The following is a 14,357-nucleotide window of genomic DNA, read 5'->3' as shown; positions in this document are numbered from 1 at the left end:
TGAGTGTAGTTCACATCTGCAGTACAAAATAACAGATGAAATTTTGGACATAAATTTAAGTACTAACAGAAACAGGAACAAAGCACTAAAAATTCTGGATTGTGAAAAAGCACTTTATTCAAACACAAATATTGAACATGAACAAGCAATAAGAAACAGTAGAGAACAATGAAAAAGGCTGAGCAATTAGATGACTTTCGCTTTCAAGGTTTATTCCACCAGACCTTATGAGATGCAAATATAAGGCATTTTGCAATATACTGTTTGGTACTGTAGAACTCAATTCTCTCTTCTTTAAAATGCAGGTTCTCTATGGCAAAATTGCAGCAAAGAGTGCAATAATAAAAACATTTAATATTGTAGGATTACACGGTCTTCCTATCTTCCCCATCAGTCTACCCTTATAAACTTTTCATTATCCCTCCATTTCCTTTCTCTATAGAAGAGGGAATCTGTGAAACCAGAATCTGCAACAGAAGCTGCTCAGAGGGATGGAATTTGGGCAGAGTAAATGTTCTCATCAGACTGAAAATGCTCACTCAGTTTTCGCAAGGTCTATGAAATTATTCTGGGAAAGGTAATTCCAATACAGGCTTTGTCATTTTTCCCTCTACGGTCTCCAAGATGGGCTGGGAATTTTTTAATTTCTTTTGGAAAGGAAAAACTTGGGGAGGAGTAAACATTACGAGAAGATGCACGACTGCATTTAACACTTGACTGAACTTTTACCTATACACCTTTGTGACTCTGCATATCTTTGAGATTTGGTTGTAACTTCTTACTTTTTTGTCCATACCAGGAGTTTTTCTTGTTGCATAGGGAATACATACTATCTCTCACTATCCTTATTCCTAAAATAGCCCTCTTTTTCTCTCTACTGCTTTGAAAACCATTCACATTCTTATAGCTCCTTGTGAATCCATCTTTTTGTTGTCATCAGCACCCTATACTTTAAGAACAGAAATTAAGGATAGGCATGTGTAACAAAAACAGAAATTCAAGTTGTCCAGCTATATCATGCAATAGGTGTCCACTGCAGCCAGTACAGCATACCTGGAATTGGAACTCTACCTACCTATTTACAATCATAACTATCTGCTGTTAAAGACTTGCTCTGTGCCAGCAAAAACACATTATCATCAGTTATCTTTCTGTAATATGCTCCCAATACTGCTTTTTTTTCTTATCTTTGGTTGTTACTGAGTGGCCATGGTTCTTTGTCGCAAGGAGAAGATCATCTACTCCATCAGTTCAGAACAGTTACACAATAAGGTGCAATTTTCTTTCAAAACAAAATAGAACTTCTGCTGAAACTCCATTTACAGGCTTGCAAACTCATTGGAATCATCAAGTCGGTACAAATGTACCTGAGCCAAATTGGCTCAATTTTTCTTATTTCTGACAATACTTCTGAATCTACCATTAATTGTTGTTGCAAAGAAAATCATCATTTTTGCTATGCCAGTAACATTAGAGCTTGGCTTGGACTTCATCGTCAGCTTACAGCTGCATTAAAATTGGAAGACGCTTAAAATTAGTACTTGGACTGAATATTTAATGTCTACATTATAAAGTTTGCTTCCTGTTTTGCTGGTACTACAGCAGGTGGCAAACCTATCAAAATGAGGACACTTAGCACAACAAGTTTACTCATTTCATTTTCATATTCACTCAAATATATGTGTGGAGTTAAAAGCTAATTTCTTTTTAGTTTCAGAACAGATAGACAGATCTGTAACAGGCAATAAAGACTTCAGTTATCTGTTGGCAGAAATCAAAGTCTATCAATACTCACAGTCTTCGGAAGAAATTCATGTTTTGCCCTTTACATTCTCCAAAAACAGTACTCATTCTTTCTTTGCTTCATTCATGGAATGAAAAAGGCATTTTTTTTTTAAAACAAAACAGCCCTACTTGTATGTTTTCCAGGCTGTAGTCTGTACTAAAATCTCCACTGTATTTCTTAGTCCCTATTCCTTACCAAGTGATGGAAAAGAAAGGAAAACATGATTTTGAAACAGAGGAAATAAAGGTGAAGGAAATCGAAAGAATCTTCTGTCAAGTGTATCTCTCTCACTGATCTCAAACAATCAGTGCATTAATACTCCAGCTATAGCGAGACCACATTCAAGGATTATTTTCTCTTCTATGTTAAGAATGGTTTAAAATGTTCCAAAAAGTCTGAAAAAGCAGATTACATGCCATGAGCAAGACAATTTTCAGATGTGTATGTCAGCATCCAGAAATAGTGGATTTTATAGTTCTTTTTAATGAAAGCCTCAGAGTTACAAAAAAAGAATGTGAAGTGGTTTCAAAAGTCATTATTTCAAAAAATAAATATTTTGAACTATACAAAGCATACTAACCTGGGATTTTCCAAGGTTACAAGAGGTGTTTGTTACAGAAAGGCTTAGAAATTGCCACCATACAAAACTGAGGGAATAAGATACATAATATTTAAAACTGATGATCCATATCATATTAGGTCATTTATGTAGCAGATTATCCTTGGATGGAACAAGTGTAATCTAATCTACTAATCTAAAATAATCTACTGTACGTCCTTAAATTCATACTCAGAAAATGTCCTGAGATTGTGGGATCCTAATAATCGGAGCTGGTTGGATTTGGTGGGATTTTTTTTGTATATTACTGTTCCTATAACACATTTGGAAGAAAAGGGATTTTTTTTTCTCTATATTACTGTTCCTATAACACATTTGGAAGAAAAGGAAGTGTGGGTCATCTTTTTTTGTAGATGTAGGTATAAACCTTTTAGTCCTGAATCTTTATACATAAATGAAGTTCACCAGAACTTCATATGGTCTGAATGTCTCTCCTTAGGGGATTGGAAGCCCAGTGTCTAGAATGGCATTAGAGGAGAACTAGCAACCTGGAACAGGAGGGATCAGAGAAAGGGTGTAAGTGGGGAGATGTTGAAGAAAAATGTAAAAAGGCAAATTCACAATTGCAGAAAGGAAGAAAAAAGAGACAAGCATTATAATTCCACTGTTCTGGAACTTGAGGAGACAGTTCCAGAAGAGTGGAACTGAAATCTCAGCTCCCTTGCTGTCTTTCCTTCCTCGTCTTTGGGGCAAGTCACATTGACTCAGAGATCTCAAATCAGTACTCCAGTATATGTAATCTTCAGCCTCTCTGTACCCAGGAAAGCCAGCTGTTCTCCCTGATCCCCCAGGTATCCTATCAGAATGCATTAAAATTATAAATAAATAAAACAATAGTCAGCTCTTAATGTAGGGAGCTCTTAATTGTTCCCTGAGGTAGGGAACAATTTAATTATATGTGACACATGTGCAAAGTAGCCATGGTCCCAGATAAAACTCTTTTATTATTATTATTAACTATAAGTTAATGTAAGTTTGTTTCACAAAGTTAAAAAGCATTAAGAAACAGGAAATTTTCTATCCTGACTGAAATTTAGAATTACAAACCTACATCCTCAAGCACTCTGCTGTGTTCTTATGTATGACAGGTTTTTTTACCAGTAAAGCTTCATGATCTACCTACACAGATCACAGAGCAGTGCACCAGCCCTTGGCAAGCCTACAGCTACTTAGGTGTGCTCATCTTCACTGGCAGAAAGCTCATGTTCCAGATAGGAACAGCCCTCAGGGGCAGACTGGTGGTAAAGCAAGGGATCAAAAGGCTTTATTTATTCACTTATTCATTGTTTTTCCTTAAACACATATTGTTTGTTCTTAAACACAAGAAGTTTAGAGGCCTGAGGGAGACAAGAAGACATCGAGTACAGTGCTGCTCACATAATTTCACTGTTACCTGACTTTTGAGACACAGACCAAGGAGTTAGACTTTAACCCCAATGCTTGGTGCAGGCCATACTAAGTCCTGTACACTCAATAAGATGAAGAAACATGTTTGTGTCCATAGTCATGCATGTTCATGACTGGAGACTGTCACAGAGGCCCATTCTGGCATTAGTCCTCCAGTCATTCTGCCTGGACACATGGTGGAGTGCTCATTTCATACAGCTCTTTTTTTGCCACATACTCACATTTCTTTCCCTTGGAAGTTAATGTGTATTTTGGGGTTCTGTGCTGACAGGAGGTTGGGACAGGACTGGGGAATGTATCCCACTGTGGAGATTCAATGGCTGAAAGTTAGAGTTCCTCTATAGGGTAAGAAAAATATATTCTCACCCTACAAGCCTCCTAGGGAGTGGTTACAGTGGAAAAAAAAAGTTGCTTTGGTTTCAGATAGAAACATTTTCTTTCTGGAATGAGATAATTAAAAGGAAGGTGAAGATGAACAAATTATTAGGGGGTGGGTTTTTTTATTTTGTAGAGTTTGGAGGTTTTTACCCTACATTGAAGTTACTACTAAGAGAGTGACCTTTGAGAAGCTCACCACTCAGAGGTCAGGCTCACAGAGAAGTAGAAACTCCTGTGTATGCCTTTAACAACTGTGTTAAAGCATGAAATAATTAGGACTCCATTGATCTTGAAGCAAGTTACATAGATGACTTACCTTTAAAACCAGGTATATTCCAAGTTATAAAGGTTCCTTATGCTGTCTTTCTTGCTTTATGGCATTCAACAGATGAGAAAAAGCACTTTTTGTTTTTAATGCTTGTAAATATTTTTTACAAATCCTTGAGATTGTTTTTGAGAAAAAAAATTTTTGCCAGTTCACTGAAGATATTATTAATTTTACTTAAGAACTTTATTTCACACAAGACTTCCCATTTGCAACTTACTTTTAATTATATCATCATTAGAGACAGATATGAGAAGCACAGCTTATTTCAAGTATTTGTTATTCATTCTTGTATTGTTAATGAATCAATGCCTGAAGTGCACCTGCAGTAGAAAGTCACCTTCTTGTTCATCAGCTTTGCATGTCCATAAAAGAAATGTGATTTCTTCAGGTATGGTATTACACAGAATTCAGTACCATTGCTTTCCATATATAACATCTACATGCAAATTTATTCTGTTGTTCTTTCTTAAATAATTAACATTATCTGCTAATATATTCTTGCTCAGACCAGTTCCTCTAGTAATTATCATTGAGTGTGCAGTGTGTATTCACTGAGCTTCTATAGTTCATCCTTTCTCTTTCCATCAAAAGGTCATTTTAAAGGCACATCGACAACATGCTTTCTATGATCTGTAAGTCCTGCAAGAACCAAGCTGTTATTTCAGCCTCTGGGCTGTAGTTCTCTATGCCTAAATCCATTACAAAATATGGATTTATCTGAAGCCAATGAAAAGCGTAATTAACATTTTGGTATTTGGTGTGCGATAATTTATTTTCCATTATCAAAGTTACATAGGCTGCCAAATGCGTGGTACAGATTATGGGACAAACTGTGCTTAAAATTCAGGTTTTTCAAAACAACCTGTTCTTTCCTGTGAAGTATTCATGGGGAGACAGAGAAGATTAAAATGCATAGGTTCTATTTTGCCTTCAGCTGTTTTCTGGCTCCTCTGTTTAAGTCCCAGTTCGACAAAGTACTTAATTGTTTGATTAATTACAATCATTTGACTATTTCCACTGGGAGGAATAGTCTGATATAGGTACCATGATGCTACAGTTAGTTAAACTGGATCATACAAAACTAAGGACCTGATAAAGAAGGTACAGAGAACATCAGAAATGTTCCCTTCTTTTGACTGTGAAGTTTAGACCGGCTTGGAGAAAGTTCCTACAGACCAAGTTCCTGTCCTCCAGTGCTCCAATATATTTTATAAATCAATTTATATTATCCTACTGCATTTTTTTGTCCTAATCTATGAAACATGTTAATCATAAAACAATTAATTTTTAAATTAATACCTCTAAATCCAGAAACGGGCTGAAAAGTCTAGAAGCTTTAGTAAATTAAATGCTAAGCACTTATTTATGCTCTAGTCATAAATAAGTCAAGTGAAGCACCTATCCCATGGATATTTAGACTGTGAGTTGTAGAGAGTATGCTCCCTCCAGGAGTGTTCAATGTCTTCTTAATTTAGGGAAGTTCAACTCTGTGTCTTATTTTTCCAGTGGAGTTCCCTTGCAGCTTCGTTATGGACTGGCACTCAGAGGAAGCACACACACACACACCTGTAGAAAATGTGTTAATGTATGCTACAGAATGCACAATTTGTGGGTATAAAAAGAGAAAGATTAGCATAATTCATGGCTTAGCTGGAAGGTAGCTGGATCCAGCAGAGCAAAATTCTTTTCAGTGACAACTGACTACTGTTTATTGGGAAAGTTAAAAACATGAAACGCTGTGATCTGCTGAGATTCTGCAAGAGTGGGGGTTGCTTATGGGTTTTCAGATAACAGGAGGGAGGAAAGAAATTAAGTGTAGAATGAAAGTGGGAAAAAACTTGGATTTTGCCTGCCATCAGCATCCTTGTTTTAGAACTTTAAGTTGTTTCCAGTAGTGTGTTGGTTTTTTTTTTTAAAAAAGCAAGAATAATTTTAAGAACTCCTTTAATTCTGAGAATTTCTTTGAGTTCTGTGAACATGTAGGACCAGACTAGAAGAGGTGAAAACATTTGCAAGTCTACCCCTGTAACTGAGTAGGTAATTCTGATGTCTAAATCCTATTGATATCGGCACAATATTTTTATAAGCAAAATATAGTGAAAACAAAAAGAACTCAATATATTAATCATAAAATTCTGCAGTGAAAAGTGACTTTGACGCATCTGTTCCTGTTTCATTCAACCCCTCATAGGCAGCATAATCCTGATAATTTTAACTCCCCAGATGAATATTCTCTATTTCATTTGCTTCTAAAAGACCAAATTATTAACCATGTCATATTGTAAAATTATCATCTAAAGACTTCATGATGTGCTAAGTAGAAAGGAAATTGCCAAAGGCTGAAAGCTCTGGGTCAAAGGACAGTTGTTTGCAGCTCATTAGTATGATGAAGTGAAATCAGAAATTATATTAAATGTTAGTTTAAGAGGTAATTAGTGAGGAATTTATGCATTTTCCAGTATTCCACACAGATCCATAGTCTCATATCAACAGTGGCAGTAATGCTTGCTTGGGTACATTATTTGCCTACTCCAGAAGCAGGAAAACAATGCAGAAGCCGAAATATATTACTCAGCATTTGTTTGCTTTTATTCCTTTTACCACTTCTCTCTTTACTCAGCTGTGCAAGCCTGACTGCCAAACTATGGTTGCACAGGAGAGCTCAACTCAGTCTTTTTCCCTTTCTGCTTTTAGATACTCACAGAAAATTCCAATAAAACCTAAATTACCCTTGTGACTTTGGAGCATTGGGCCAGAAGTGAGTTTCCAGGTTGGTGTGACGTGAGTACTGAGTACCTCAAAGGCTCTTCCTCAGGTGCACAAGATAAATGCTTGGTGATCTCTTTACTTAGGCTGGTAAAAAAAAAACAAAGACTTCACACAAAAGACTTCAGCTGGACTCCTTGTTTTGATGTGAGGGAATCTGGCATGAAATAGGAGATTCCATTTACCCTTGGGAAGTTGGTCTTAATGCCTTTCTCCCCTCAAAGTACACACTGTGTCACCCATGCTGCATGCCCAATTTAGTGGTTCACCCTGTATCCAGAACTCTGAGCAACCCCTATTTTCTCCTTTTAAGGCAAATTCTGGATGCAGACCTTCAGACCAAACAGTAGAAGCTCCTGTTTGATGTGTTAGGTGGAAAGAATTAAGAACCTGTTTTCCACAAACACACAGAAAGGAAAGAGGGCTTGGCAAGCAGGACAGTGAATGTGAGCACACACATCAAAAAAAAGAAAAGGAAGGAGTCAAAAAAAAAAAAATCTAAGTATGCTGAGGGGGAAAACAGTGCTTATTCTTAGAGTATAGTAGTGCCTGATCTGTTTCTGAAAAAGACAGAGAATACAATGGATACAGGATATATATTTCTATCAGATTGCCAAAATCCTGAAAAACTTCAAAGGACAAGAGCATTTCGGAATGCTCAGAGTAAATACGGTGTCCTCTATATGATATTGTGTTTAAATAAGAACAATGCACACAAATAATTCATTGAAATCTGTTACCTGCGTGTTTTAAATAAAAGAAAGGGCGTTTGGCACTCAACATGTAGCCATTTTTTAGAGGGAACAACTGAGGATAGTTACATTATTAAAACAAAAACCTATATGACCAATGGCTTACTAGTGTCAAGGGACATGTTAGCTAAATACAGTGCACTGAAACACCACGTTGCATTAGGCATTAGAAAAACATATCCTTTACTGCATTAAAAATGCCTTTTTACAGTTAGATCAATTTTGGATATTTTCATCACAGTTTGACTACTCCATTTTATACCAGGCGAAAAACTGGCCTCGGGACTTTACTACTGGTGTGACAAGTACTGATTGCTGTCTAGATTCGGGATAGTACCTTCTACCCAGCAACAATCTCCTGTCCATTTGGTGTTAAATCCATCTAAAATCTTTGTACAATTGATCTCGGTACTGGGATGTTGAAACACCAGTCAGCCTAGGTCTCAAAACAGATTCGTTACTGCTCTGTCTGAAGAGCTTAGACCCAGCCTAACAAGATTACATGTACTGTGGAACTACTGCAGCTCAGCTGATTTTGGAATTCATGCTGTATCTCTGGCAGAATCCCAAGCTGTGCTGCACAGTATAACTATTCTGGCATTGATGTTGCTACCTCTGGGGTCACTGCAAATGCATTGTGGGCATGAAATGCTCTATGTAGGACAGGGTGGACCTACCAAATAAATTTTAGGGGAAGGAAAAAGCCTATATATACATATAAAAGACATAAAGTGTATGTGTGTATACATAAATATATGAAAAACATAAAAAGTCTGAGTGTATATATATATATATATATACTTTGATATAGACTTTGAGAGGAAATACACCCAATAAAATTAGGAGACCTAAAAATTTTAAAAGGGCTAAGCTCTAATTCGCATACAGGATGCAAATTGTAGTCACTTATTCAATGTTTAATGTTGTATCATTGAAGATTCAGTCTATGCAGATTCCAGATAATCCTCACAAGAAACAAGGTCGTAGTGAAAGGCATATTTGAGGAATTATAGAAAAATAAATGTATCTAAGCAAGATGAACCTCAGTACGCTGGCTACATCTGTATTAGTCTTCACATTTCAGGATAATTAAAGTTTTTCTTTGAAAGAAAATTTAATGATCCCGTAATAATTGGCTGACAGCTAAACTTTTTCCCTGGTTGCCAAATAGATTTACAAATATGCAGTTAAAAATACTGATGTAGCTACTGTATCTAATATAATTATAAAATATTGAAGCTTTATAAGCAGCATTTGTTGAGATCTGCCCACTATTTAAAAAAAACAGCAAATACTATGTTTTTCGGAATACCAGCCTCTGAAAATACTATCTGCTCACTTAAAATATTGAACTTAAAATAATTTTGATCATAGATTACTGTAAATACCTCTAAAACCAGTTACTATATATAAACTTACTATGGCTCATGATAAAAATCTATCCCACGTTAAATCTATCCCACTCTCATGTTCAATCTAATTTGTTTTTAAAAAGACATCACTTATACAAATAAGGATAGCTTTAAAAATAATACTTAATTTAAAATTTGTTATTTATATTAAAAGAATATTTCAATGCCTCGATTGTGTCAAATCAGGTGAAATAGCACTAAGAGTGAATATTTCTTGCTAAAAGCTCCCAGGCTGAGTAAAGGCTTGTGTATGTATGAGTTTTGTAGCTATGACAATGCCCATGTAGAAACCTAGACAGAAGGAATATAAATATTTATTAAAGACATGTTTATCCTGCCTAAAATAGTATTGCATGTTGTCAAAAATTCCTGAGAGGAAACCGTACTTTGTAGCATGCATCTTGCTGCCTGCATGAATCCTATGGGAAGCCACAGCCTAATGAATTACTGTAATGATACAGAAATGCTTGTGATTGCATAGACAGAGCAGCGAGGACAAATAGCATCAGAAAAATCAGCTTCCACCCATGAGGGGAATAAAACTGTGACAAGTCTTATGTGGGAGAAGCAGTGAGTCCCTGGGGACAGAAGGAAGCCTGTCCAGAGGGACGAGATGGAGTTAATAGTAGAGCACTGGCATCCAACAGGGAAGAGCTGCAAACTGAGCTACCATCCTCGTTCCAAGTGGGATCAGTTTGATCAAATGCCCAGTGAGATCAATGACTGTACAGTTCTTGCCCATGCCCACATTGCTCCTGGGAGAGATTGGGGATGGGTGTGTTCAGGGACCATTGCTGCCTTTCCTCACCCCCGTGCACGTGCTCCTGCAAATCAGGCTGCAGGGTGAAGGAATACCCGTGGTTACTGCAGGCTGCTCCCCAGTTTTTCCATAAGGCACATTCCACCTCATGTGGACTGGATGTGTGCTGTCACATGACACAGGAGGAAAGAAAAATTTGGCTCTCAGGAGAGGCGGTGGCCAAAAGTAGCCTGCTGTCCTTAGAGCAATTAACTGGCCTCCCTGACGGGTGTTTATAAAAGAACACAGCCTGAAAAAAACAACAGCATCGAGGCTTCTCTGGGCCCCTGTTCCACTGTTGGAACAACCTCCTGATAAAAACTCTTACTTTTTCTAGTGAGTCACAATTTCTCCTGTTCCTACTTGTGCCTCTTTTCTCTTGTTCTTCCACAGTGTGCCTCTAGGACACTGGACCTGTCTGCATTACAACCTCCTGCAAGGTAGTTGTAGACAACAATCACATCTCCCCTTTGCCTTCTCTCTTTAGGGCTGAACAGCTGTCTCTGCCTCTCTCCTCACGCATCCCACCCCTCTAACCAACCTGATACCCCTTTGTTGGACTTGGGTCAGTATTTCAGTGTCTTTCTTTTACTGGGGAGCCCTTATGGGACACACTGCTAAAGGTACAGTCTCACAAGGGCCGAAGGGAGGGGAAGTCTTCAGACAGCCCATCTTTACTGAGTAGGTTCCTTCCAGGTTTATGAAGAATCTCCCTTGAAATTGCAGCTACCAGTGAACTCAGGCAGATAATCTCTCCTTTGTTTTTAGTACTCCTCTAAAAGTACTAAAGCCACACAGCCTAGAGAAGTAGGAATTTACATTTTTTACAATGCAGAGTGGTAAAAAGCTTGTGAAGGATAAAAGACGGATGACCAGGGACCGGAAGTTAAAAAAATGGGAGTTGGGTCAGACCTGGAGGCAAAAGGATTTTGTAGCAGCAGACTTGCCCATAGCTCCTGAATAGTATCCTGCTTTTTGCAACTCTGAATTTATTCTACTGTTTCCATATAATTCTAAAATTCAGTGCCAAACTATAACCTCTCAGCTTGTGGATAGTTCTCCATACATCAATTTGCCATGACCTTTTCCTTTGTTAACCAAAATGTAGCTAAATGATCCACTCTTATGCATTAAGAAATACTGACGTTGTTTAAAGTTTCAGAGTTGTTGTTTTGATCAGTTTGCTCTTTGGAAATTCTGTCTGAATTTTCTATTCAAAGAACAATAGTAAAGAACTAAGATGTTTACTTTTACATATTTATACTTTCTAATACATTCTTTAACAATCGTACGTTAGTTATTTTTAGCTTGTTTGGATGGTGTGTTGGTTAGTTTGGTTTGCATAAGGGTTCTGTTTGATCATTACCTTGTTTCATCCCTTGGATAAATTTGGGATAAAATTTACATTTTCTCTCTCTTTCTTTTTTTTTTTTGCTAACATGAAACATCTCAAGAAAAAAGAAGAAAGAACATTATTTTGAGGTGGGTTGTTTTAAAAATGGATTAAACAGAATGCTATTGCTGTATAGGATGCACAACAGAATGGCACAATTTAGTATCCCTGATTCCATCAGCAGACTCCCAGCCCCAGTTCACTGTACGTAACTGTTTATCTTATATCTTTGCAAAAGTACCTGGATGGCCATTGCAGATTCTCATTTCTGTCATCAATTAACTGGAAGATTGTGGATGGAAAAGAAAGGCAGTTAAACCATTAAACTTACAGCAACATACACTCTCAGCTTTTAAGATACTAGATGTTTGTTCCAAGTCTCAAGAAAATGGACTATGTTTCAGGAAATCGATTCTGTTCTCATTTAAGCCAAAGGACCTTGCTTTTGCTGCATATCCTGCTCTTTCTTCAAAAAGATTTATTACAAATGATATAGAAATTCTAATGAGGTTCCCTGAAAATTTAGATTCCCTGAAGGCAAACTCTGCAGTGTATAGCCTCCCTCTTGCAGTGGTGTCTTATCACACAAATCCCTAAATGTCGCTGCGGATCTCCACTGTTTTAGCAGGGTCTGTATTGGGGCACACAGGACTGTGGCCTAACCAGACAGAGGAATCTTCTGCTGTACTGACTGCTGCTTTGGCTAAACCAAGAAAATCTGTATTCCCTCTAGAGATTAAAATCTAAAGCCTGTTAAGACTGAAACATCTATTCTACATAGTGTTAAAAACACACATAAACTTCACAGGTTATTAGGTCATGTACAAGCAGAGGAGCAATAAATTACCTCTTCTTTTTTAAACAGGTGAGCTAAGTAAAAGGAGTTTTATCACCACAGTGTGCCTTGTTATTACTTCCAAATATATCCATTTAGGAATAAGGAGTGAAGGAGATTAAGTTTCACTCCTTACACAGCATAGCCCTCTCGGGGCAAAAGCTATCACAGAGAAACCTGGGGAACAGTCACTTGCCACAGGCCATACTCTGCATTGCTGTGAAACTCTCTCTGAGCTGTTCAGTAAGCTGGACATGTACACCCTGGCATACCCCTCCTGCTTTGCCAGCTCCTAGAGGGGGAAGGAAATGCATGAACTCCAACCTCACCATTTCTTTCTGCTGCTATTGATCTGCTGAGAAAGCAAGCGAGGAATAGAGAGTGCTCACAGAACCAACCTGTCAGTGTGATTTGATTCTATACAGGACGTACAGCTGAAAAGTCTCCATTTATGTTTGAGGAAAGGCCAGTAGTAACCAAGGCTCAGATGTTTTGAGGTAATAATATATTAAAAGCAATTACTGTAATTGTTGGTTAACCTCAGAAGCTGAAAACGTGACCGTTGTCTCGTCTGCTCTTTTGCGATGAAGGATTGCTTCTGCTTTCATTCTTTGTGCAAACAGAAAGCCACCTTCCCTTAAAATATCAAACAACTCCTCCTAAGAAGTTGACTAACTGACATAATTAATTCTCATTCTCCCTTGGGGTTAGAATATTGCAATTTGACTTACTTCGGCCTTGTGAGCCAGAAAGTGCAAGGGGATGTGGGAAAATCCTTAGATATCCAGAATGTCATCTCAATTACTTTTGCTTGTAGATACCTGAGAGACAGGAATTTTCATCTTTAACAGAACTTGAATAATTAAGTCATGATTTTAAACTAAAGGCTGAAAAGTTCCTAGACATGTTTTTTTGGGGGGAAGGAAGAAATGTAATCATTCCAGCAGATGATATCCCAGAAGTCAATCCTTTGTTATTGAATTTCAGCCAGTCTCCAAGTCTTTGGAACTACAGCCTTCCAAATGTTGTATACTCACTTATTATGGACAGTCACGTATCAAATAATAACAGGAATAATTGATTTCCTGTCCTTAAGGTTACCAAAGGCCATATAAAATATATGAATGTCTTTCATCAGCTTTTCAATTTTTCAGTTCCTAGGGGTTCCTATCCAGAGTATTTTATCTAGCACTGCTGTCAAAGTGGTGAATGAGTCTCCACTATTCATAAGGCAGGTGACATCATGCTGTTCTAACACTGAACAGAAGGTTGAAGCAGAACTCCAATCTTACTTGTTTCTGACTTCCTGGCTCCTTTTACAGCACCTCTGTGTTGTGAATCACAGCAGCTTTAGTTTGCAGATCTTTGCTCACCAACAATAATTCAAAATGTAATTTCACTTTGACATCTAATTACAGAGGAAATAAAAAAAAAAATTAATTGAAAATCAAAATTAGTTATATGAGTAAACCCCTTTGAGATCAAATTATATTTCTTGTCCAGCAATTGTTTGCTCACATTTGGTTTTCTTGCTTGCCTTTACCCCAGACTTTTTTGAGAAATCCCCAGATGTGTTGTAGTGTGGTGATATATTTACCTGTTTGAAGTCTTGTTTGTTGTGATCAGTCATCAAGAACTCACTTGTTGATAAACATACTGTGTTTCCCTTATGTCCCTGCCTAGATGATCATAATTCATAGGATCAGAAGGATCAGTTCTGCTTGAAAGAAGCTAGCTCCATTTTTTTCTGATGTAAATCACATTTATGTCAAACTCAGACATCTTAAAAGCATTCTAGTTCTCTTCCCTGTGTCTTTCTGACACAGTCAGATTGTATCCTAGTAAATTTATTATCTTGTCTAATTTCTTTATGGCATCCCAT

Source organism: Chiroxiphia lanceolata, chromosome 5 (assembly GCF_009829145.1).
Source record: "Chiroxiphia lanceolata isolate bChiLan1 chromosome 5, bChiLan1.pri, whole genome shotgun sequence".
NCBI lineage: Eukaryota > Metazoa > Chordata > Aves > Passeriformes > Pipridae > Chiroxiphia > Chiroxiphia lanceolata.
Note: the sequence above shows the minus strand (reverse complement) of the source record.